We start from the raw sequence: 26506 nt of genomic DNA on the forward strand, positions 1-26506 counted from the left end.
TACTATGGAAAATTCTAAACATAGGAAAGTAGAATAGTATTTCATATATGATGTACTATTCTACTTTTTTTTTAAGATTTTTTATTTATTTGAGAGAGAGAGAGAGAGAGAGCATGAGAGAGGGGAGGGTCAGAGGGAGGAGCAGACTCCCTGCCAAACAGGGAACCCAATATGGGACTCGATCCCGGGACTCCAGGATCATGACCTGAGCCGAAGGCAGTCACCTATCCGACTGAGCCACCCAGGTGCCCCTATACTATTCTACTTTTAATTATCACTTAGCTTCAACAATTATCAATATATGGCCTATCTTATTTCATTGGTACAACCATCGACAAGCCCATCCTGCCCCAGATAATTTGAAATCCCAAACATTGTATCATTTCATTTATAAATATTTTAATCTATATCTCTAAATGATAAGAACTTTTTTTATTTTTAACATCTGAAAGATCGTTTTCATATCTAAAAAAAATTTAGCAATAGTTTCTTAAATATCATCAAATATTCACTATTGAAAATGCCCAATTATGTCCTAAATGTTTTTATCAAATCAAGAGCTAAACAAGGTATACATACATATATTAAAAAAACATTGTTTGGGGGCACCTGGGTGGCTCAGTCAGTTAAGCTTCTGCCTTCTGCTCGGGTCATGATCCCAGGGTCCCAGGATCGAGCCCCACATCTGGATCCCTGCTCAGCAGAGAACTTGCTTCTCCCTCTCCTTCTGCCCCACCCCCGCCCCTGCTCCTGCACACACTCTCGCGCTCGCTCTCTCTCTCTCTCTGTCTCAAATAAGTAAAAATCTTTTAAATACATAAAATAATAAAATAAAAATAAAAACATCTGTATTATAGAATGTCTCAAACTCTGGATTTTGCCATTTCTAGCCCCATAGTGTTAGCATGTGACTCTGTCCCCTCTATTTCTTCTAAACCAGTAGTTAAATTTGAAGCCTTCATCAGAATCAGACTTTCTGTTGGTCAAGAATTCTTCCTAGATATTGCACTTTGTTTCAGCTCATTAGGAGGCACGCGATTTAAATTCCCTTTTGTGATGTTAAGATTGATCAGTAGTTCCAGTTTTCCTCAGTGTGGACCATTCATTATACTGCTGTCCTAATGGTTTTAGCTTCTATTGGTATTTATACTCATGGCCATTATTTCAACAGGAGTTACAAAATTGTGGCACCCTAAATCTGTCATTCATCTGTATATATTATTATCTGGAATTTTCTATTTAATAAAAAAGACAACTTTAGTCACCTAAAGTACAGCTCAGACAGGCAGGTTAACTGGTGGATTTTTGTTCCTTCTCCCTATTTTTTTATCCAGTTATTTTTAATGTGGTCAAATACTTCTAAAATTTGCCATCTTAACCATTTTTAAGTGTACACTTAAATGTATTAAATACATTCATAATGTTGACCTACCATGTAACTCTTCGCATTTTATGAAACTGAAACTGTACACCCATTAAACAATAACTCCTCATTCCCTCTCCCCAGTCTCTAACAACCCCTTTTCTGTGTTCTGGCTCTGATTTTGACTACTCTACTTCATATAAGTGAAATCATGACAGTATTTGTTATTTTGTGACTGACTTATTTTGCTTAGCATAATGTCCTCAGAGTTCATCCATGTTATAACATATGTCACAATTCCCTTCCTCTTTGAAGCTGAATAATACTTCACTGTATATATCCCACATTTTGTTTATCCATTCATCTGTTCATTGACACTTAGGTTACTTCCACATTTTAGCTGTTGTGAATAATACTGCTCTGAACATGGATGCACAAATGTCTTTTAGAAATCCTGCTTTCAGTTGTTTTGGAAGTGGAATTTCTGAACAATATGGTAATTATTATTTTTTTTTTTAAATATGTTGAGGAACCACCATTCTATCAGCTACACCATTTTGTATTCCCACCAACAGTGCACAGGGTTCTCCACGTACTTGCCAACATTTGTTATATTCTCGCTTTTTCATAGTAGCCCTCCTAATGGGTATGAGGTGGTATCTCATTGTAGTTTTGATTTGCATTTCCCTAATGATTAATAATGTTGAACATCTTGGGATGCCCAGGTGGCTTAGGCGGTTAAGCTTCCGACCCTTGGTTTTGCCTCAAGTCATGGTCTTAGGGTCTTGGGCTAAAGCCCTGCGTTAGGCTCCCCACTCAGGAGGGAGTTTGCTCAAGGATTCTCTCTCTCTCCACCCCCAAATAAATCTTTAAAAAAAACTAATGTTGAACATCTTTTCGTGTTTATTGGCCATTTGCATATCTCCTTGGTAAGAATGTTTAATCAAGTCCTATGCCCATTTTTTAATTGGGTATTTTTTGGTGGTGTTGAGTTTGAGTTATTCTCCATTGAGAATAGTACTTCCTCGTCGGTTATATGATTTGCAAATATTTTCTCTCATTTTGGGAATGCTTTTTTACTCTGTTAATAGTGTTTTTGGATGCAGCAATGTTTTCTCTTAATCCTTAAGTCCATTTTGTCTATTGTTTCTTTGTTCCCTGTGCCTTTAGTGTCTATCCAAGAAATCATTGCCAAGTCCAGTGTCATGATGCTTTTGCCCTATATTTTCTCATAAGAGTTTTATACTTTTCTCCCGAACATTTAGGGCTTTGATGTATTTTCTGTTAACTTTTGTATACAGTGTTAGATAAGAGTCCAGCCTCCTTCTTTTGCATTAATACCCGGTTTTCTCAGCACCATTCATTGAAAAGACTTGTCATTTACCCACTAAATGGTCTTAGCACCCTTGTCAAAAGTCATTTGACAATATATAGGAGGATTTATTTCTGGGCTCTTTATCTGTTCTACTAATCTATACATTTGTCGTTATGCTAATACCACACTATTTTGATTATCATAACTGTTCAGTAAATTTTGAAATCAGAAACTTCTTTTTCAAAATTGTTTTGGCTGTTTGTAGTAGTTTGAGATTCCATATAAATTTTAGGATGGATTTTGTTTCTGCAAAATATACCCTTGGGATTTTGAATAGGATTGTTCTGAAGCTGTAGATCACTTTGGGTAATATTGACATCTTAAAAATATTATCTTCCAATTGATGAACATGGGATATGTTTCCATTTATTTATGTCTTTTAATGATTTCTTTCAGCAGTGTTTTTTAGTTTTCACTTTACAAGTCTTTCACCTCCTTGGTTAATTCCTAAGTATTTTATTCTTTTTTTTTTATAATTTTTTATTGTTATGTTAATCACCATACATTACATCATTAGTTTTTGATGTACTGTTCCATGATTCATTGTTTGTGCATAACACCCTGTGCGCCACGTAGAATGTGCCCTCTTTAATACCAATCACCAGTCTAACCCATCCCCCCACCCGCTCCTCTCTAGAACCCTCAGTTTGTTTTTCAAAGTCCATCGTCTCTAATGGATCGTCTCCCCCTCCGACTTACTCCCCTTCATACTTCCCCTCCTGCTATCTTCTTCTTCTTTTCTTTTTCTTAACACATATTGCATTATTTGTTTCAGAAGTACAGATCCGTGATTCATCAGTCTTGCACAATTCACAGTGCTCACCATAGCACATGCCCTCCCCAGTGTCTATCACCCAGCCACCCAATCCCTCCCACCCCCCACCACTGCAGCAACCCTCAGTTTCTTTCCTGAGATTAAGAATTCCTCATATCAGTGAAGTCATAAGATACATGTCTTTCTCTGATTGACTTATTTCACGCAGCATAACACCCTCCATTTCCATCCACGTCGTTGCAAATGGCAAGATCTCATTCCTTTTGATGGCTGCATAATATTCCATTGTGTATATATACCACAGCTTCTTTATCCATTCATCTGTCGATGGACCTCTTGACTCTTTCCACAGTTCGGCTATTGTGGACATTGCTGCTATAAACATTGGGGTGCACATACCCCTTCAGATCCCTACATTTGTATCTTTGTGGTAAATACCCAGTAGGGAAATTGCTGGATCGGATGGTAGCTCTATTTTCAACTGTTACAGGAACCTCCATACTGTTTTCCAGAGGGGTTGCACCAGCTTGCATTCCCACCAACAGCGTAGGAGGGTTCCCCTTTCTCCACAACCCCGCCAACATCTGTCATATCCTGACTCGTTATTTTTAGCCATTCTGACTGGTGTGAGGTGGTATCTCATTGAGGTTTCGATTTGGATTTCCCGGATGCCGAGCGATGTTGAGCACTTTTTCATGTGTCTGTTGGCCATTTGGATGTGTTCTTTGGAAAAATGTCTGTTCATGTCTTCTGCCCATTTCTTGATTGGATTATTTGGTCTTTGGGTGTTGAGTTTGATAAGTTCTTTATAGATTTTGGATACTACCCTTTATCTACTATGTCATTTGCAAATATTTTCTCCCATTCTGTCGGTTGTCTTTTGGTTTTGTGGACTATTTCTTTTGCTGTGCAAAAGCCTTTTATCTTGAGGAAATCCCAAAACTTCATTTTTGCCCTGGCTTCCCTTGCCTTTGGTGATGTTTCTAGGAAGTAGTTGCTGTGGCAGAGGTCGAAGAGGTTGCTGCCTGTGTTCTCCTTTAGGATTTTGATGGACTCCTGTCTCACGTTTAGGACTTTCAACCATTTGGAGTCTATTTTTGTGTGTGGTGTAAGGAAATGGTCCAGTTTCATTCTTCTGCATGTGGCTGTCCAATTTTCCCAACACCATTTGTGGAAGAGACTGTCTTTTTTCCATTGGACATTCTTTCCTGCTTTGTCAAAGATAAGTTGACCATAGAGTTGAGGGTCCATTTCTGGGCTCTCTATTCTGTTCCACTGATCTATGTGTCTGTTTTTGTGCCAGCACCATACTGTCTTGATGATGACAGCTTTGTAATAGAGCTGCAAGTCCGGAATTGAGATGCCGCCAGCTTTGCTTTTCTTTTTCAATTATTCCCCTGGCTATTCGGGATCTCTTCTGGTTCCATACAAATTTTAGGATTATTTGTTCCATTTCTTTCAAAAAGGTGGATGGTATTTTGATGGGGATTGCATTGAATGTGTAGATTGCTCTAGGTAGCACTGACATCTTCACAATGTTTGTTCTTCCAATCCATGAGCATGGAACGTTTTTCCATTTCTTTGTGTCTTCTTCAATTTCTTTTATGACTATTTTATACTTTTCTGAGTACAGGTCCTTTGCCTCTTTGGTAAAATTTATTCCTAGGTATCTTATGGTTTTGGGTGCAATTGTAAATGGGATCGACTCCTTGATTTGTCTCTCTTCTGTCTTGTTGTTGGTGTATAGGAATGCCACTGATTTTTGTGCATTGATTTTATATCCTGCTACTTTACTGAATTCCTGTATGAGTTCTAGCAGTTTTGGGGTGGAGTCTTTTGGGTTTTCCACATACAGTATCATATCATCTGCAAAGAGTGAGAGTTTGACTTCCTCTTTGCCGATTTGGATGCCTTTGATTTCTTTTTGTTGTCTGATTTCTGTGGCTAGGACTTCTGATACTATGTTGAATAGCAGTGGTGATAGTGGACATCCCTGCCACGTTCCTGACCTTAGGGGAAAAGCTCTCAACTTTTCCCCATTGAGAATGATATTCGCTGTAGGTTTTTCATAGATGGCTTTTAGGATACTGACGTATGTACCCTCTATCCCTATACTCTGAAGAGTTTTGATCAAGAAAAGATGCTGCACTTTGTCAAATGCTTTTTCTGCATCTATTGAGAGGATCACATGATTCTTGTTCTTTCTTTTGTTAATGTATTGTATCACGTTGATTGATTTGCAGATGTTGAACCAGCCTTGCAGCCCAGGGATAAATCCCACTTGTTAATGGTGAATAATCCTTTTAATGTACTGTTGGATCCTATTGGTTAGTACTTTGGTGAGAATTTTTGCATCCATAATCATCAAGGATATTGGTCTGTAATTCTCCTTTTTGATGGGGTCTTTCTCTGGATTCGGGATCAAGGTAATGCTGGCCTCATTAAATGAGTTTGGAAGTTTTCCTTCCATTTCTATTTTTTGGAACAGTTTCAGGAAAATAGGTATTAATTCTTCTTTAAATGTCTGATAGAATTCCCCTGGGAAGCCATCTGTCCCTGCGATTTTGTTTGTTGGGAGATTTTTGATGACTGCTTCAATTTCCTTAGTGGCTATAGGTCTGTTCAGGTTTTCTATTTCTTCCTGGTTCAATTTTGGTAGTTGATACATCTCTAGGAATGCAGCCATTTCTTCCAGGTTATCTAATTTGCTGGCAGATAGTTGCTCATAATATGTTCTTATAATTGTATTTCTTTGGTGTTGGTTGTGATCTCTCCTCTTTCATTCATGATTTTGTTGATTTGGGTCATTTCTCTTTTCTTTTTGATAAGTCTGGCCAGGGGTTTATCAATCTTGTTAATTCTTTCAAAGAACCAGCTCCTAGTTTCGTTCATTTGTTCTACTGTTCTTTTGGTTTCTATTTTATTGATTTCTACTCTGATCTTTATTATTTCTCTTCTCCTGCTGGGTTTAGGCTTTTTTTGCTGTTCTTTCTCCAGCTCCTTTAGGTGTAGGGTTAGGTTGTGTATTTGAGACCTTTCTTGTTTCTTGAGAAAGCCTTGTATTGCTATATACTTTCCTCTCAGGACTGCTTTTGCTGTATCCCAAAGATTGTGAACAGTTCTGTTCAAAATTTTCATTGGTTTCCATGAATTTTTTTAATTCTTCTTTAATTTCCTGGTTGACCCATTCATTCTTTAATAGGATGCGCTTTAGCCTCCATGTATTTGAGTTCTCTCCGACTTTCCTCTTGTGGTTGAGTTCTAGTTTCAAAGCATTGTGGTCTGAACATATGCAGGGAATTATCCCAATCTTTTGGTACCGGCTGAGACCTGATTTGTGACCTAGGATGTCATCAGTTCTGGAGAATGTTCCATGGGCACTAGAGAAGAATGTGTATTCTGTTGCTTTGGGATGGAATGTTCTAAATATTTCTGTGAAGTCCATTTCGTCCAGTGTTTCATTTAAAGTCTTTATTTCCTTTTTAATCTTTTCCTTAGATGATCTGTCCATTTCAGTTAGGGGGGTGTTAATGTCCCCCACTTTTATTGTATTATTCTCAATGTGTTTCATTGCTTTTGTTATTAATTGCCTTATATAATTGGCTGCTCCCACGTTTGGGGCATAGATATTTACAATTGTTAGATCTTCTTGTTGGATAGATCCTTAAGTAAGATATAATGTCCTTCATTCCTTATTACACTCTTTGTTTTAAAATCTAATTTGTCTGATAAAAGGATTGCCACCCCACCTTTCTTTTGGTGTCCATTAACATGGTAAATGGTTTTCCACCCCCTCATTTTCAATCTGGGGGTGTCTCTGGGTCTAAAACGAGTCTCTTGCCGACAGCATATTGATGGATCTTGTTTTTTAATCCAATCTGATAGCCTGTGTCTTTTGATTGGGGCATTTAGCCCATTTACATTCAGGGTAACTATTGAAAGGTATGAATTTAGTGCCATTGTATTGCCTGTAAGGTGACTCTCACTGTATATTGTCTGTGTTCCTTTCTGGTCTATGCTGCTTTTAGGCTCTCTTTTTGCTTAGAGGACCTCTTTCAATATTTCTTGTACGGCTGGATTCGTGTTTGCAAATTCCTTTAGTTTTTGTTTGTCCTGGAAGCTTTTTATCTCTCCTTCTATTTTCAATGGTAGCCTAGCTGGATATAGTATTCTTGGCTGCATATTCTTCTCGTTTAGTGCTCTGAAGATATCATGCCAGTCCTTTCTGGCCTGCCAGGTCTCTGTGGATAGGTCTGTTGCCAATCTAATGTTTCTGCCATTGTAGGTTACATATCTCTTCTCCCGAGCTGCTTTCAGGATTTTCTCTTTGTCTCTGAGACTTGTAAGTTTTACTATTAGATGTCGGGGTCTTGACCTATTTTTATTGATTTTGAGAGGGGTTCTCTGTGCCTCCTGGATTTAGATGCCTGTTTCCTTCCCCACATTAGGGAAGTTCTCCGCTATTATTTGCTCCAATATACCTTCTGCCCCTCTCTCTCTTTCTTCTTCTTCTGGGATCCCGATTATTCTAATGTTGTTTCGTCTTACCGTATCGCTCATCTCTCGAATTCTGCCCTCGTGATCCTGTAGTTGTTTCTCTCTCTTTTTCTCAGCCTCTTTATTTTCCATCATTTGCTCTACTATATCGCTGATTCTTTCTTCTGCATCATTTATCCTAGCAGTTAGTGCCCCCATTCTTGATTACACCTCATTAATACCCCTTTTCGTTTCAACTTGGTTAGATTTTAGTTCTTTTATTTCTCCAGAAAGGGTTTCTCTAATAACTTCCACACTTTTTTCAAGCCCAGCTTCTATCTTTAAAGTCATGATTCTGAACTCTCGGTCCAACATCGTACTAATGTCCGTATTGAGTAGGTCCCTGGCAGACGGTACTACCTCTTGTTCTTTTTGCTGAGGTGATTTTTTTCGTCTTGTCATTTTGTCCAGAGGAGAACAGATGAATGAGAGAACAGAATGCTATCAGGTTAACAACGTCTCCAGCAAATATACTCTATAAAAATCAGAAAAGTCCTGAAACCAGGGGACAAGAAAGGGAAAGAAAGAAAAGAAAAAAAAAGGAAAAAGACAAAGATAAAAACAAACCGAACAAAAGAAAAAAAAAAAACAGAATATGATCAAATATGATCAGGCTAGTGCATAGATCAGTGCCACACACTAGCTTTTGGCCATGTTTTGGTCTGTTAGAAGAAAGTGCCTGCTAAAATTTTAAAGGAAGAAAGACATATATATATACAAAATAAGGGTTGATACAATGAAGGGATTGCAGATGACTGTAAAGATGAAAATGATACAAGATTTTATAAAAGGACTTGATAAGATAAGAAGTTGTTTTAAAAAGAAGAAGATTTAAAAGGAAAAAGAAGAAAGAAAAAAAAAGGGAGGGAATGTGATCAGGCAGGAGAATAGAACAAAGCCATACACTAGTGATTTAGGGTATATTTTCATCTGTTAGAAGAAATTGTATCTCAAAATTATAAAGAGAGAACAACTTATATATATATGCCAAAAATAGGGGTAACTACTATGAAGGGATAAAAATATGACTCTAAAAGTGAAAAATAAAAAATGTTTTTTTTTAAAAAAGGGATTGACAAGATGTTGTTTGAAAAAGGGAAAAAGATAAATTCAAAAAAAAAACAGTTAAAAAAATTAACTTTAAAAAAGTAATGAATTATGGTCAAAAAGCCATGAATTCTATGTGCAGTGTTCCCCTTGCGCTGGAGTTCTCCCGTTCTCCTTGATCGGTAAACTTGGTCTTGGCTTGCTGGCTGTTCCTGCTGATCTTCTGAGGGAGGGGCCTGTTGCCGTGGTTCCCAAATGTCTTTGCTGGAGGCGGAATTGCCCCACCCTTGTGAGTCCGGGCTAAGCAAGCTGCTCTGATTTGCTCTCAGGAGCTTTTGTTCCCTGCAAGCTCTCAATAAAGCTTTGGAGGACCAGGGTGAAAATGGTGGCCTCCCAATCTCCCCCCGGAGGAGCTGAGAACTGGGGGCCCCACTCCTCAGTGCGTCCCCAGAGAAAAGCAGTCACTCCCGTGTCCCCGGTCTCCAGCCACACTCCCTGCTCACTCGGCCTGTGATCGAGCATTTCTATGTCTGGCACCCGACCCCGTGTGGAGTTTCCAAACCCAGCAGATCCCTACTGTGCGCCTCCATGCCGCTCCTCCCAGGGGAGGAAGGGGAGTCTCCCCGGCTCTGCCACTTGTTGGGTCCCTGATGGAGGAGCAGTAGCCCGACTGGGCCACGGATCACAATTTATGCCAACCCCGAGCTGAGAGCCCGCGCCTCAGCTCCCTCTCTTCAGCCAGCTTCCCCGCTCCGATACCTGGGAGCTCTGCCGCACTCAGGCACCCCTGGTCTTTCTGTGACCCCAAGGGTCCTGAGACCACACTGTCCCGCGAGGGTTCCACCCCCCCCCCCCCCCCCCCCCCCGCTTAGCCACTGGAGTGACGTCCCTCAGTGGAGCAGACTTCTAAAAGTTCCGATTTTGTGCTCCGCGGCTCTAGCACTTGCCAGAAGCGGCCAACGGAGGCCCCCTCCCCCGCCATCTGTCCTCCCGAATACTGCCTTCGATTCACTTCTCCACACGTCCTACCTTCCAGAAAGTGGTCGCTTTTCTGTTCAGAGTGTTGTTACTGTTCTTAATCTTCAATCTCTTGTTGAGTTCGTAGGTGTTCAGAATGGTTTGATCCCTATTCAGCTAAATTCCTGAGACCAGACGAAATCCAGGTCTCCTACTCCTCTGCCATCTTGCTCCGCCCCTAGTATTTTATTCTTTTTATTCTATTGTTAATGAAGTTGTTTTCTTAATTTCCTTTTTAGATTTTTCATTGTCAGTGTATAGAAATGCAATCATTTTCTGTGTGTTAATTTTGCATCCTGCTATTTTGCTGAATTCATTTATTAGTTCTGACACTTTTTTGTGGAATCTTTAGGGTTTTCTACAAATAAACTCATATTGTCTATAAGGAGAGATCATTTTACTTCCTCTTTTCTAATTGTTTACCTTATATTTTTTCTCCTCTTCATCCCATTTTTACCAGTAAAGAAATTCTCTTTGAGTAATCTTTCTAAAGTTAACTTAAAATACATGGGGAGATATTTAAATTGTCATTGTTAGTATTCTGTTTTTCAAAACATTATATATGCCTTTCAAATCATTTCAGCAAAGTTATTGAATACCCACTCCATGCAAAGCCCTCTACTCTTTGTTATGTGAAATACAGAATGACATATGCTTGCAGTCCTCAAAGAGCATTTAGTTTACTGTGAGAGTCTTGTGAGTTTAGCCACGTTATGTGGCAGAATAAAATAATTACTTATTATTTTATGTATATAAATATATATAAAATGATTACAAACTGCTGTATAATAACAAGAGTAGGAAGAGACAGACAGCCTCACTGTTCTTGGGACTAGAGTCCTACACAGTTGAGCTACGAATTTGGCCAATGAAAAGTGAGTTATATGCTTCTCATTATCCATCATATGTTCTATGCTCATTCCTTAGAAAATATAAAGCTTTTCTAAACAATTAGTTCTAGAAGAAATTCTTGTTATAAGTGGGATTTCCTATGTGAGACAAGATATGTAATGTAGTAATTGAGTTGCCCATGACAAATATTTTTTAAACAATTTTATTAGATTTTTTTATAATTACTAAAACTGTGCTTTTAATGACGTTTATCCAGTGTATGGTTGTAATATAGTTTATTTAATCCTTTTTTTTTGACAATAGTTTCTAGTTTTTATTTTCTTTTTTATTCTAAATAGAGCTCTGGTGTCTTATTCTGTGTACATTTCTCAAGAGTTCCTCAAGGAGAGGTCCTGGAAGTGAAATAACCTGACTAAACAAGTATAAAGATTTTTAAGGTGAAACATTGCCACATTGCCCTCCAGAAAGCTATGAGAGTGTTTATTTCTCCAACCTTTGCCAAAACTTGGGTATTACTTTTTAAAAATTTACTATTTTGATAGGTGAAAAAATATTTCATTATAACGTTAACATCCATTTCTCAAATTAGTATTGATAGAATTTTTCTTTTTCATATATGAGTTTGATATGTGTATCACCTTAGGTATTGCTGACAGTTTCCTGTTATTTAAGGCTGTCTTTTAGAAAGTGAAAACTAAAAATGACATGAAACTCAATGAAAATTAAAAGTAAACATGAAGGGACGCCTGGTGAGTCAGTCAGTTAGGTGTCTACCTTTGGCTCAGGTCATGATCTTAGAGTCCCGAGATAGAGCCCAGCATCAGGCTCCCTGCTCAGCGGAGTTGGCTCCTCCCGCTCCCTCTGGCCCTCCCCTGATTATGCTCTCTCTGTATCTCTCTCAAATAAATAAATAAAATCTAAAAAAAAAAAAAAAAAAAAACCTAAAACTAAACATGAAAACTTGGGGCACCTGGGTGGCCCAGTCAGTTAAGCAGGTAACTCTTGATTTCTTCTCAGATCATGATCTCAGGGTCATGAAATCAAGCCCCACATCAGTCTCTATATTTGGCATGGAGCCTGCTTGAGACTTTCTCCCTCTCCCCCCACCCCCACTTGCACTCTTTCTCTCTCTAAAAGAAAAAAAAAGACTAAACATGAAAACTAAAAACGTAACATTAAAACCCAACTTAATGAAAGCAGTTCTATAGGGAAGCCAAGTTAGTAGAACCCATGATCTGGACTGGACCAAGGACCAATTCTTGGAATGTTGAATGAGGTGAAATGATCCATCTGTCTCAAGTCATTCACCTCTAAATATCTTCTTTCTCAACTGGACTTCTGATACATATCGGATCTATTCTATAAAAAGGACGTGGATTCTGGTATTTGTTTTCATTTTTAAAGGCAGGTATCTTTTCCTTAGTTACCAACTGGGGTAAATAGATGATAAGATGGTTTTTCTTCTATACCAATAAAGGAATGTAACAGACTCTACTCTAGGTGATGTACACTCATATCTTCTATATATGGAGGGGTAGACTAAGATACTAAGATTATTTTCTTGAGGTGGATTATTGAAGAAAAAGAGATGATCAGAATAATGTGTTAAGAAAGAGAATATTTGGGGGTAGTAAAGAACTGGAAAATTTGAAGACTACTTAGAAAATGGTGACATACGTGAGTCAGTTGCCAGTAGTTGTAGAAGTCCCTTGATTGATAGAACAACAGAGTTTTAAGCCAAACTAGAGACCTTAGGAAGAAGATTTGATATACGAGAATTTGAGTTTAGAAAAAAGATATTTGATGGGCAGAGCAAGATGGCAGAGGATTAGGGGACCTGGATTTCGTCTGACCTCAGGAATTCAGCTGAATAGGGATCATACCATTCTGAACACCTATGAACTCAACAGAGATCAAAGAAAAGAATAACAACAACTCTCTGAAGAGAAAAGCGACCACTTTCTGGAAGGTAGGATGTGCGGACAAGTGAATACGAGGCGATATTCGGGAGGATAGACGCGGGGGAGGGGGCCTCTGTCAGCCGCTTCTGGCAAGTGATAGAGCAGCGGAGCACAAAATCGGAACTTTTAGAAGTCGGCTCCACTGAGGGACATCGCTCCAGTGGCTAAGTGGGAGGTGGAACCCTCGTGGGACAGTGTGGTCTCAGGATCATTGGGGTCACAGAAAGACCAGGGGTGCCTGAGTGCGGCAGAGCTCCCAGGTATCGGAGCGGGGAAGCCGGCTGCAGAGACAGAGCTGAGGCGCGGGCTCTCAGCTCAGGGTTGCCATAAACTGTGATCCGTGGCCCAGTCAGGCCACTGCTCCTCGAGCTGGGACCCGACAAACGGCAGATCCGGGGAGACTCCCCTTCCTCCCCCGGGGGGAGCAGTGCAAGAGCACACCGCAGGGATCTGCTAGATTTCGAGACTCCACACGGGGTCGGGTGCCAGAGATAGAAATGCTCAGGCACAGGCTGGGTGAACATGGCATGCGGCTGGAGGCCAGGGAGACATCAGTGACTGCATTTCCCTCGGGGCACACTGAGGAGGGGGGCCCCCGAGTTCTCGGCTCCTCCGGGCGGAGACTGGGAGGCCACCATTTTCACTCTGGTCCTCCATAGCTGTACCAAGAGCTGGCAGGGAACAAAAGCTCCAAAGAGCAAACAGGAGCAGCTTGCTTATCCCGGACTAAAGAGGGCGGGGCAATTCTGCCTCAGGCAAAGACATTTGGGAACCACGGCAACAGGCCCCTCCCCCAGAAGATGACCATGAACAGCCAGCCAAGACCAAGTTTACCGATCAATGAGAACGGGAGATCTCCAGCGTGAGGGGAATACTGCACATAGAATTCATGGCTTTTACCATAATTCATTAGTCTTTCAAAGTTAATTTTTTTTAACTGTTTTCTTTTTTTTGAATGTTTCTTTTTCCCTTTTCAACCAACATCTTATCAATCCCTTTTTTAAAAAAACATTTTTATTTTTCATTTTTAGAGTGATATTCTATCCCAACATACTAGTTATCCTTATTTTTGTCATATACATATAATTTGTTCTCTCTTTAAAATTTTGAGATACAGTTTCCTCTAACAAATCAAAATATACCCTAAAACCCTACTGTATGGCTTTGTTCTAGTCTCCTGCCTGATCACATTCTCTCCCCTTTTTTTTCTTTCTTTTTTAATCCTCTTCTTTCTTTCTTCAACCACCTTCTTATCAATTCCTTTTTTAAAATTTTTTATAATTTTCATCTTTACAATCATATTCCATCTCTTTATGGTATCAACCCTTACTTTCTACATATATAAGTCTTTCTTTCTTTAAAATTTTAGGAGGCACTTTCTTCTAACAGACCAAAATACACCCAAATTCTCGTGTGTGGCACTCATTATGCACTAGCCTGATCATATTTGATCATATTCTTTTTTTTTGTTTTGTTCTGTTTTTGTTTGTTTTTACCGTTTTCTTTTTTTCTCTCTTTCTTTTTTCTTTCTTTCCCTTTCTTTTCTCCTGGTTTCAGGTCTTTTCTGATTTGTTGAGAGTATATTTGCTGGGGACGTTGATAACCTGTTAGCATTTGATCTCTCATTCATCTATTCCCCTCTGGACAAAATGACAAGACGAAAAAAATCACCTCAGCAAAAAGAACAAGAGGTAGTACCGTCTGCCAGGGACCTACTCAATATGGACATTAGTACAATGTCAGACCTAGAGTTCAGAATCATGATTTTAAAGATACAAGCTGGGCTTGAAAAAGCATGGACGTTATTAGAGAAACCCTTCCTGGAGAAATAAAAGAACTAAAATCTAACCAAGTCGAAATCAGAAAGGCTATTAATGAGGTGCAATCAAAAATGGGGGCACTAACTGCTAGGATAAATGAGGGAGAAGAGAGAATCAGGGATATAGAAGACCAAATGATGGAAAATAAAGAGGCTGAGAAAAAGAGATAAACAACTACTGGATCTTGAGGGCAGAATTTGAGAGATAAGTGATACGATAAGATGAAACAACATTAGAATAATTGGGATCCCAGAAGAAGAAGAAAGAGGGGGGCAGAAGGTATACTGGAGCAAATTATAGCAGAGAACTTACCTAATGTGGGGAAGGAAACAGGCATCTAAATCCAGGAGGCACAGACAACCCCTCTCAACATCAATAAAAATAGGTCAACACCCAGACATCTAATAGTAAAACTTACGAGTCTCAGAGACAAACAGAAAATCTTGAAAGCAGCTCAGGAGAAGAGATATGTAACCTACAATGGCAGAAACATTAGATTGGCAACAGACCTATCCACAGAGAACTGGCAGGCCAGAAAGGACTGGCATGAGATCTTCAGAGCACTAAACGAGAAAAATATGAAGGCAAGAATACTATATCCTTCTAGGCTGTCATTCAAAATAGGAGAGATAAAAATCTTCCAGGACAAACAAAAACTAAAGGAATTTGCAAACACGAAACCAGCCCTACAAGAAATATTGAAAGGGGTCCTCTAAGCAAAGAGAGAGCCTAAAAGCAGCATAGACCAGAAAGGAACACGGACAATATACAGTAACAGTCACCTTACAGGCCATACAATGGCACTAAATTCATATCTTTCAATAGTTACCCTGAATGTATATGGGCTAAATGCCCCAATCAAAAGGCACAGGCTATCAGATTGGATTCAAAAACAAGACCCATTGATATGCTGTCTGCAAGAGACTCATTTTAGACCGAAAGACACCCCCACATTGAAAGTGAGGGGGTAGAAAACCATTTACCATGCTAATGGACACCAAGAGAAAGCTGGGGTGGCAATCCTTATATAAGACGAATTAGATTTTAATACAAAGACTGTTATAAGAGATGAGGAAGGATACTGTATTCTACTTAAAGAGTCTATCCAACAAGAAGATCTAACAATTATAAATATCTATGCCCCTAACATGGGAGCAGCCAATTATATAAGGCAATTAATAACAAAAGCAAAGAAACACATTGACAACAATACAATAATAGTGGGGGACTTTAACACCCCCCTCACTGAAATGGACAGATCATCTAAGCAAAAGATCAAAAAGGACATAAATTCTTTAAATGACACACTGGACCAAAGGGACTTCACAGACATATTCAGAACATTCCATCCCAAAGCAACAGAATACACATTCCTCTCTAGTACCCATGGAACATTCTCCAGAATAGATCACATCCTAGGTCACAAATCAGGTCTCCACCAGTACCTAAAGATTGGGATCATTCCCTGCATATTTTCAGACCACAATGCTTTGAAACCAGAACTCAATCACAAGAGGGAAGTCGGAAAGAACTCAAATACATGGAGGCTAAACAGCATCCTACTAAAGAATGAATGGGTCAACCAGGAAATTAAAGAAGAATTAAAAAAATTCCTGGAAACCAATGAAAATTTTGAACAGAACTGTTCAAAATCTTTGGGATACAGCAAAGGCTGTCCTAAGAGGAAAGTATATAGCAATGCAAACCTTTCTCAAGAAACAAGAAAGGTCTCAAATACACAACCTAACCCTACACCTAAAGGAGCTGCAGAAAAAACATCAAATAAAGCCTAAACCCAGCAGGAGAAGAGAAATAATAAAGATCAGAGCAGAAATCAATGAAATAGAAACCAAAAGAACAGTAGAAAAGATCAACGAAACTAGGAGCTGGTTCTTTGAAAGAATTAATAAGATTGATAAACCCCTGGCCAGACTTATCAAAAAGAAGAGAGAAATGACCCAAATCATGAGTGAAAGAGGAGAGATCACAACCAATACCAAAGAAATACAAACAATTATAAGAACATATAATGAGCAACTATCTGCCAGCAAATTAGATAACCTGGAAGAAATGGGTGCATTCCTAGAGATGTATCAACTACCAAAATTGAACCAGGAAGAAATAGAAATCCTGAACAGACATATAATCACTTCGGAAATTGAAGCAGTCATCAACAATCTCCCAACAAACAAAAGCCCAGGGCCGGATGGCTTCCCAGGGAATTCTATCAGACATTTAAAGAAGAATTAATACCTATTCTCCTGAAACTGTTCCAAAAAATAGAAATGGAAGGAAAACTTCCGAACTTATTTTATTAGTCCACCATTCCCTTGATCCCAAAACCAGACAAAGACCCCATCAAAAAGGAGAATTACAGACCAATATCCTTGATGAACATGGATGCGAAAATTCTCACCAAAATACTAGCCAGTAGAATCCAACAGTACATTAAAAAGATTATTCACCCCCCTCAAGTGTGATTTATCCCTGGGCTGCAAGGTTGGTTCAACATCCACAAATCAATCAACGTGATACAATACATTAACAAAAGAAAGAACAAGAATCATGTGATCCTCTCAATAGATGCAGAAAAAGCATTTGACAAAGTACAGCATCCTTTCTTGATCAAAACCGTTCAGAGTATAGGGATAGAGGGTACATACCTCAACATCATAAAAGCCATCTATGAAAACCCTACAGCGAATATCATTCTCAATGGTGAAAACCTGAGAGCTTTCCCCCTAAGGTCAGGAACGCGGCAGGGATGTCCACTCTCACCACTGCTATTCAACATAGTATTAAGATTCCTAGCCGCAGCAATCAGACAACGAAAAGAAATCAAAGGCATCCAAATTAGCAAAGAGGAAGTCAAAGTCTCACTCTTTGAGGATGATATGATGCTTTATGTGGAAAACCCAAAAGACTCCACCCCAAAACTGCTAGAACTCAAAGAAATGGAACAAATTTGTATGGAACCAGGAAAGACCCCGAATAGCCAGAGGAGTGTTGATAAAGTAAAGCAAAGCTGGCGGCATCACAATTCCGGACTTACAGCTCTTTTACAAAGCTGTCATCATGAAGACAATATTGTACTGGCACAAAAACAGACACCTAGATCAGTGGAACAGAATATAGAGCCCAGAAATGGACCCTCAACTCTATGGTCAACTAATCTTCGACAAAGCAGGAAACAATGTCCAATGGAAAAAAGACAGTCTCTTCCACAAATGGTGTTGGGAAAATTGGACAGCCACATGCAGAAGAATGAAACTGGACCATTTCCTTACACCAGACACAAAAACAGACTCCAAATGGTTGAAAGACCTAAATGTGAGACAGGAGGCCATCAAAATCCTAAAGGAGAACACAGGCAGCAACCTCTTTGACCTCAGCCGCAGCAACTTCTTTCTAGAATCATCGCCAAAGGCAAGGGAAGCAAGGGCAAAAATGAACTGTTGGGATTTCATCAAGATAAAAAGCTTTTGCACAGCAAAAGGAACAGTCCACAAAAGACAACCGACAGAATGGGAGAAGATGTTTGCAAATGATATATCAGATAAAGGGCTAGTATCCAAAATCTATAAAGCACTTATCAAACTCAACACCCAAAGAACAAATAATCCAATCAAGAAATGGGCAGAAGACGTGAACAGACATTTTTCCAAAGAAGAAATCCAAATGGACAACAGACAGATGAAAAAGTGCTCAACATCGCTCAGCATCAGGGAAATCCAAATCGAAACCTCAATGAGATACCACCTCACGCCAATCAGAATGGTTAAACTTAACTAGCCAGGAAACTACAGATGTTACTGGGGATGCGGAGAAAGGGGAACACTCCTACACTGTTGGTGGGAATGCAAGCTGGTGCAGCCACTCTGGAAAACAGTATGGAGGTTCTTCAGAAAGTTGAAAATAAAGCTACCATACAATCCAACAGTTGCACTACTGAGTATTTACCACAAAGATAGAAATATGGGGATCCGAAGGCGTACGTGCACTCCAGTGTTTATAGCAGCAATGTCCACAATAGCCAAACTGGAAAGAGCCAAGATGTCCATCAACAGATGAATGGATAAAGAAGAAGTGGTATATATACACAATGGAATATTATGCACCCGTCAAAAGGAATGAGATCTTGCCATTTGCAACGACGTGAATAGAACTGGAGGGTGTTATGCTGAGTGAAATAAGTCAATCAGAGAAAGACATGTTTGATATGACCTCACTGATATGAGGAATTCTTACTCTCAGGAAACAAACTGAGGGTTGCTGGAGTAGTGGGGGTGTGGGAGGGATGGGATGGCTGGGTGATAGACATTGGGGTGGTTATGTGCTACCGTGAGCGCTGTGAATTGTATAAGACTGTTGAATCACTGATCTGTACCTCTGAAACAAATAATGCAATATATGTTAAGAAAAAAAAGATAGCAGGAGGGGAAGAATGAAGGGGAATAAATCGGAGGGGGAAACAAACTATAGATACGATGGACTCCGAAAAACAAACTGAGGGTTCTAGAGGGGATGGGGGTGTGGGGATGGGTTAGCCTGTCGATGGGTATTAAAGAGGGCACGTTCTACGTGCGGCACTGGGTGTTATGCACAAACAATCATGGAACACTACATCAAAAACTAATGATGTATGGTGATTATAACAATAAAAAAATTTAAAGATTAAAAAAAAGGTATTTGAGGCTGGGGGTTAGGGGGGACCCTCATGGAAGCAATCATTGTCAATTTTACCCTGGAACTTGAGAACACAGTTCAAGGTCATAACCTTAATTTGGGTCTTCTACATTGTCGAGGCTGTAGAAATGGCTGAACTCTAAAAAAAGTGAGCTTGGAGTGGTAAGAACAGAGGCCTATAAGTTCAGTATTTTTTGCTTGATCAGTTATTCATGTGTATATTTATATATTTTTAAAATTATTCTAGAGTAACATGATTATGGTAAGAAACAGTTCCAAAATATTCAAACAAAGGCAACCACTATTTTCAGTTTCCTCTGTGCCCTTCCTAAAATATTCTGCACAGATACACACTTTCCCTTTTTACCCAAATGGGAGTAAGTTTTGTATATAATTGTGAATCTATCTTAATTCAGATATATTAGCATATCAGCACATATAGATCTACTGGGTTTTTTTTAATGAATTAGTGCGTCTTCCATTATATAGAGATACTATAATTTGATTAAATATCCGTCTCTTAATGGACATTTGTATGCTGCTTTTTGTTTACAACAGTACTCCATTAAACATTTTTGTTCATACATCTCTGTATTCATGTGCAAACATGGGAATATCACATATTCCCAGCACTTTAATTAAGGTTGTGCATGTGATTTTCTTTCCCTTAAATGTCTTTTATCATAGAATATTTTAAATATACGGAAGAGAACAAAGATAAGCTAGAATAAACACAGAAAACTTTTATTTTTAGTTCTCATAAATATTGCAGTTTCCCTTCAGAGGCTGTACTGATTTGCAGGCCCACAAAAAAAGTGTATGAAAATGTTCATTCAAGCCAACATTGTATATTTTCTTTTATTTTCTAAAGTGTATATTTATTAATTATGGATTATTTCAGGGATACAGAAAAAGTAGATATAACATTTGTTATTTTAAATGTTCACATTTTTTGCTAATCTCACAGATATAAAATCATACCTTGTTTTGATCTGCATTTCTTGAAATGTTATTAATGTTAAACAGCTTTTCATATAATTATTAGCCATGTGCAATTCTTTTTCTTGGAATTGTCCATTTATATACTTTGCCCTTTTTTCTGTTAGAGTTTTTTATTTTAAAATTTATAAAAGTTCTTTCTGATATTGTTTTTTTCATTCTTTATTTAAATTCAATTTAGTTAATATATACTGTATTTTTAGTTATTGAGGTAGAATTTAGTTATTCATCGGTTGCCTATAACACCCTCCTTAATGCCCATCACCCAGTTACCCCTTCCCCTCACCCACCTCCCCTCCAGCAACCCTCAATTTGTTTTCTAGAGTTCAGCATCTCTTATGGTTTGCCTCCCTCTCTATTTTCATCTTATTGTATTTTTCCTTCCCTTCCCCTGTGTTCATCTGTTTTGTTTCTTAAATTCCACATATGAATGAAATCATATGTTATTTGTTTTCTCTGACTGACTTATTTCACTTAGCATAATACCCTCTAGTCCATCCACATAAAAGATCTTTTACCTTAAGGAAATTATTTTTACTTTGTGATACATGGTATACATATCTCCAGCTTGTTGTTAGAGAACTTTTTACTTTGTATTTAGCATTTTTTGGATGTATAGAATTGTTAAATGTTTACTAATCACATTTTTCTTTCATGGTTTTTAAGTTTTGTGTCATGCTTGAAAAATTCCATTTGTTGGGTGCCTGGGTGGCTCAGTCGTTAAGCATCTGCCTTCGGCTCAGGTCATGATCCCAGGGTCCTGGGATCGAGCCCTGCATCGGGCTCCCTGCTCTGCGGGAAGCCTGCCTCTCCCTCTCCCTCTCGCACTCCCCCTGCTTGTGTTCCCTCTCTCACTGTGCCTTTCTCTGTCAAATAAATAAATAAAATCTTTAAAAAAAAGAAAAAGAAAATGCCATTTGTATATAAGATTTTTTAAAACAAGTTTTTAAAACATTTTTGATGCTTTTAATCTTTGATTGAGTTGCATTTTCTTGTTGATATTTTTCTTATATCTTTAGATTCACATCTTTCTGTATTGATGGCCCCTGAGGATTCCTTCTTCAGCAGCATAGGCTTCCTTCTATTTCTTGCCTTGCTACTAAGGAATTAATTCCTATGCTTAACTATTTATCTATGTTCTCCCTTATAGAGTATGTGGGTCATCTTTTCCTTCCTATAGATTTGCAAATAAAGCAACAGTCCCAATCATTGGTCATTTAAACAGATAACTTATTATTTTTGAATAAAAGACAACTCACTTTAAAAGGAGTATCATAAATAATTCCATTAAAATTTAAGAGGTTACAACATAGGTATACACAGGAAACAGCCTATTTGTTTTCTAAAATCAAGGCCCTGTGCCTTGGGCACATATGGGAGAAAGGAAATTTAAACTTCTCAATTGAAATTATCTTGGTCTCTTTACGGTTTTAATTTGTTGGTTAAATTTTCAGTTTTCTAGATCTTACCTCATTTTTCCTTCTAGCATGAATGGCAACTGGGTGAGCCTAAGGATAGGCTCATAAGTCCTCAAAGAATTGGAAGGAGAGTTCTTTGTATTTGCTCTGAGGTCCTTATGCCACCACGTTCATAGTCCTGATACACTAGGTACCCTGCTGGCATTTGCTGCTGAAGTAGGCAGCTAGGGACCTCCTTCCTGATCTTTTCTGACTCAGAGCCTCATAGTCTGCCCTGACTAACTTAATTCTGCCTTGAATCTCACTCTTTTAATGGATTCCTTTGAAGCTCCACCTCTTCCATTCAGCCCTCTGAGTTGGATTGTCCATCGACTGCCCTCTACCATGGGATTCACTTGACTTGTACCATACTAGCCAGTGCAAGGTCCATTGGCCCTCAACTTGGCTACGTTTTATGATCGTAAGTCTCTTCTCTACAAATGAAAGTCAAGGGAGGTTTGGGAATGCTAGGTTAGACCCTCTGCACTGTCTTTTATGTCACTAAGGATAACCCCTGTACATCGCTCTCATTTCACAAGCCAGGATCCTCCCTGAGTTCCAGCAGGAAGCAGCATGAGGTCTGTATTCAGCTTTATCACTTTCTATATTCTCAGTGTTTTCCGCCTCCGGGTTGAACCTCGACACTGAAGCCAGGAAAGGTGGTCAAGGAAACTGGCCTCAAATCTCTCTTTCCAATCTCTTGACTCCTCCTCTTTGCCCCCAGTCTTCTTATTGCCTCCTAGTAGCTCACATTCAGACTTGAGTTCTTTCTACCTGTGATTTAAGTAAAATTTGTTCAGATCCCCAGGTTTTGCTTTTAACATGTAAATAGAATTACGGGGATTTAGCAATCTTTTTGTATTCTCAACAGAGCCCTGACTTTCAGTACTTTTTCTGGCCGGAGACTCAGGAACTGCTCTTCTGGAGGTCAAAAGCTAAATAACTGACTCTTTTTTGTGGTTCTGCTGTGGTAACCCTAATCTTCCCCTAGACCAACAGTTCTCAAAGTATGGTCTGGGTATCCTTGAGGATGCCAAAGACACTTTTGTGGGGGGAGGGTCCATGAGGTCAAAGTAATTTTTATAAAAACCGTAAGACATTATTTGCCTTTTTCACCCTCATTGTCTTACATTCTTCTCACTGTCATTCTCTTTGCTCTCATTCTCTCATTACGACACAGTGGAGTTTCCCAGAAACTTTAAACATGTAATGCATTCATTGCTCTGACATCTTGTGTGTGTGCTTATGTATTCTTGTGTTTTTAAAATGTCTGCTTTAATGATGTATGGCCAAATACCCAAGTTCAATAAATGCTTGTTGAATAAATCTCCAACATAAATTTGGCAGGGTCTGCCCTGGACTCTTGACCATATAAAACATGCTCTTCACATAACATTACTAACTTTAGTAATCATTGTTTAAATGCTAATTATTTTAATTAAGACCTTCCTATTCTAAAAAAAGTACTTTAATTTTTAATTTGATGGATTATATCAATATTATATCTATTATATGATAGATACAGCTCACATAAACAAAAGCTCTCTGGGGTCCTCAGTAAGAGCGGAAAGAGATCCTGAGACCAAAAACCTGCTACCCTAGGCAAATGGATGTCTCTGACTGACTGGGATCACTATACAAAGTAATGGAAAGAGTCCTGTAATACACTTGATACATACATACATTTATCAACCAAAGATAAGATCTTGGCTGTGTAAAGTCAGATAGATTATAACAATCTCTCTAAGCAACCCCCACCACCACCACCTTGTTCCTGCCAAATAATTGCCATGGTTCTGGCATCTAGCCCTGAAAGGCAACCAAATGAAGGAAGTAGGAGGCTGATATGTTGGTAAGGTGATATAAATTATACAACTTTTGGCCCCAGGGACTCTACTATCTTTATTAGGTTATTTGTCTGCTTATTACAAAACTGGCAAGATATCCCTTTACATGGCCAATAGCCATGTGTTTACTTTTAGAACATGAAAATTCACACTTCGAATGCCTCCCTAATCATTTCCTTGAGCAGGGTGGATGGGGCCTGCTAGGCATTTAGAGGGGCAAGTGTTGTGTCATTGGGAAGGCAAGGGAAACATGACCTGAAAATTTCTTTTTTTTTCCCCTATTTTATTGAGATCTATTGACATATAGCACTCTATAAGTTTAGGGTGTACAGTGTAATGATCTGGCTTACATTTATTGTGAAATGACTACCACAATAAGTTTAGTTAGCGGCTATCATCTAATACAGATATAAGAAACAAGCAAATAAAAAAAGCACACATGCAAAATATTTTTTTCCTTCTCATGAGCTCTTAGAATTTACTCTAACAGCTTTCCTGTATATCATACAGCAGATCTAGTATTTATTTATAACTGGAAGTTTGTACCTTTTGACTACCTTACTCTAATTCTCCCTCCCCCTACTACCCTTCTCTGGTAACCACAAATCTGATCTCTCTTTCTGAGTTTGGTTTATTTTCTTATTGTTGTTGTTTTAGATCCCACATGTAAATGAGATTTATCTTACTCTGACCTGTTTCACTTGGCATTGTGCCCTCAAGGTCCATCCATATTGTTGCAAATGGCAGGATTTCTTCATTTTTTATGGCTGAATAATATTCCATTGTGTGTGTGTGTTTGTGTGTGTGTACACACCCCCACCTTCTTTATCATTTCATCCATTGATAGACACTTAGGTGGTTTCCATTTATTGCTATTGTAAATAATGCTGCAATGAACGTGGAGATACAGATATTTCTTCAGCACAGGTTTTTCATTTCTTTCAGATGTATTCCCAGAAGTGGACTTGGTGGATCATATAGTAGCACTAGTATTAATTTTTTGAAGAATCTTCATACCATTTTCCATAGTGGTTGTAACAATTTACATTCCCACCAACAGTACACAAGGATTCTCTTTTCTCCACATCCATTCTAGCATTTATCTCTTGTTTTTTTGATGATAGCCATTCTAATAGGCATGAGGTAATAACTCATGGTGTTGATTTTCATTCCAACATGACCTGAAAATTTCTTTGCTATCACAAATACTTTTTCACTCATTCATCAGTCTCAATAATTACTGATTTTCTTCTCTGTGAGGCATTATGCTAGAAACCAAGGGTTTAAAGATGAAAAACAAGATCACTAGACTCAAATGCTATAATAGCCTGAACCTCAAGGATATTATTATAGCAAGATATCCCTTTATTCATGTTGGATTCGGGAGTTTAAATTTGATTTTTAAATACACTGATTTACATCTTAAATGTTTTTAAATGCAACAGAATTTCGGATCCAGGTGCATGTCATTGCTGAAGAGCATTTGTTTGTCATGCATCTGGTGGAGCTACACAAGATTTTTTGTGTCTTTCTTTCCTTGCACAACCTTTGTGATCTCATGGTTTTAAACATTATCTACATGCTAATGACTCCCAAGTTTTTATATCTCCTGGCTGGATCTCCCTCTGAGCTCCAAAGTCACATATCCAGCTGCCTGCCAGCCATCTCCACATCTATATCTCTTGTCTGATAACACATTTCAAACGATGTTTCCCACACTGTATCCCTGATCTTTCGCTTCAGCCCTTCTCAACCCAAAATCTTCCATCTTACTTAATGGTAGGCCCATCTTTCCAGTTACTCTGTCAAAATGTTAGGAGTCATCCTTGCTACTTTCTGTCACATCCCACATCAGATCTGTTAGCAAATACTGTTCATTCTGCTTTCAGAATATATCCACAACCTGACCATTTCTTTTTTTTTCTCTTTTTTTTTATTATGTTATGTTAATCACCATACATTACATCATTAGTTTTTGATGTAGTGTTCCATGAGTCATTGTTTGCATATAACACCAGGTGCTCCATGCAGTATGTGCCCTATTTAGTACACATCACCAGGCTAATCCATGCCCCCATCCCCCTCCCCTCTAGAACCCTCAGTTTCTGAGAGTCCATAGTCTCTCATGGTTCTTCTCCCCCTCCAATTTCCCCCGCTTCATTTTTCCCTTCCTGCTATCTTCTTCTTCTTCTTCTTTTTTTTAACATATAATGTAATACTTGTTGCAGAGGTACAGGTCTGTGATTCAACAGTCTTACACAATTCACAGCGCTCACCATAGCACATACCCTGCCCAGTGTCCATCACCCAGCCACCCCATCCCTCCCACCACTCCAGCAACCCTCAGTTTGTTTCCGCAGATGAAGAATTTCTCATATCAGTGAGATCATATGATACATGTCTTTCTCTGATTGACTTATTTCGCTCAGCATAATACCCTCCAGTTCCGTCCACATTGTTGCAAATGGCAAGATCTCATTCCTTTTGATGGCTGCATAATATTCCATTGTGTATATATATACCACATCTTCTTCATCCATTCATCTGTCGATGGACATCCTGGCTCTTTCCATAGTTTGGCTATTGTGGACATTGCTGCTATAAACATCTGGATGCATGGACCCCTTCAGATCACTACATTTGTATCTTTGGGGTAAATACCCAGTAGTGCAATTCCTGGGTCATAGGGTAGCTCTATTTTCAACTTTTTGAGGAACCTCCATACTGTTTTCTAGAGTGGCTGCACCAGCTTTCATTCCCACCAACATCTG

The 26506-nt window shown here is 38.8% G+C and overlaps 1 protein-coding gene across 1 annotated transcript in view; it reads left to right on the top strand.

Moving 5' to 3' along the window:
• The window catches only part of ITFG1 (integrin alpha FG-GAP repeat containing 1), a 327184-nt gene that overhangs the window by 33741 nt on the left and 266937 nt on the right, over window positions 1–26506 (top strand). The gene's annotated exons all lie outside the window — the stretch shown is intronic.

The sequence above is a fragment of the Zalophus californianus genome, chromosome 17 (assembly GCF_009762305.2).
Source record: "Zalophus californianus isolate mZalCal1 chromosome 17, mZalCal1.pri.v2, whole genome shotgun sequence".
NCBI lineage: Eukaryota > Metazoa > Chordata > Mammalia > Carnivora > Otariidae > Zalophus > Zalophus californianus.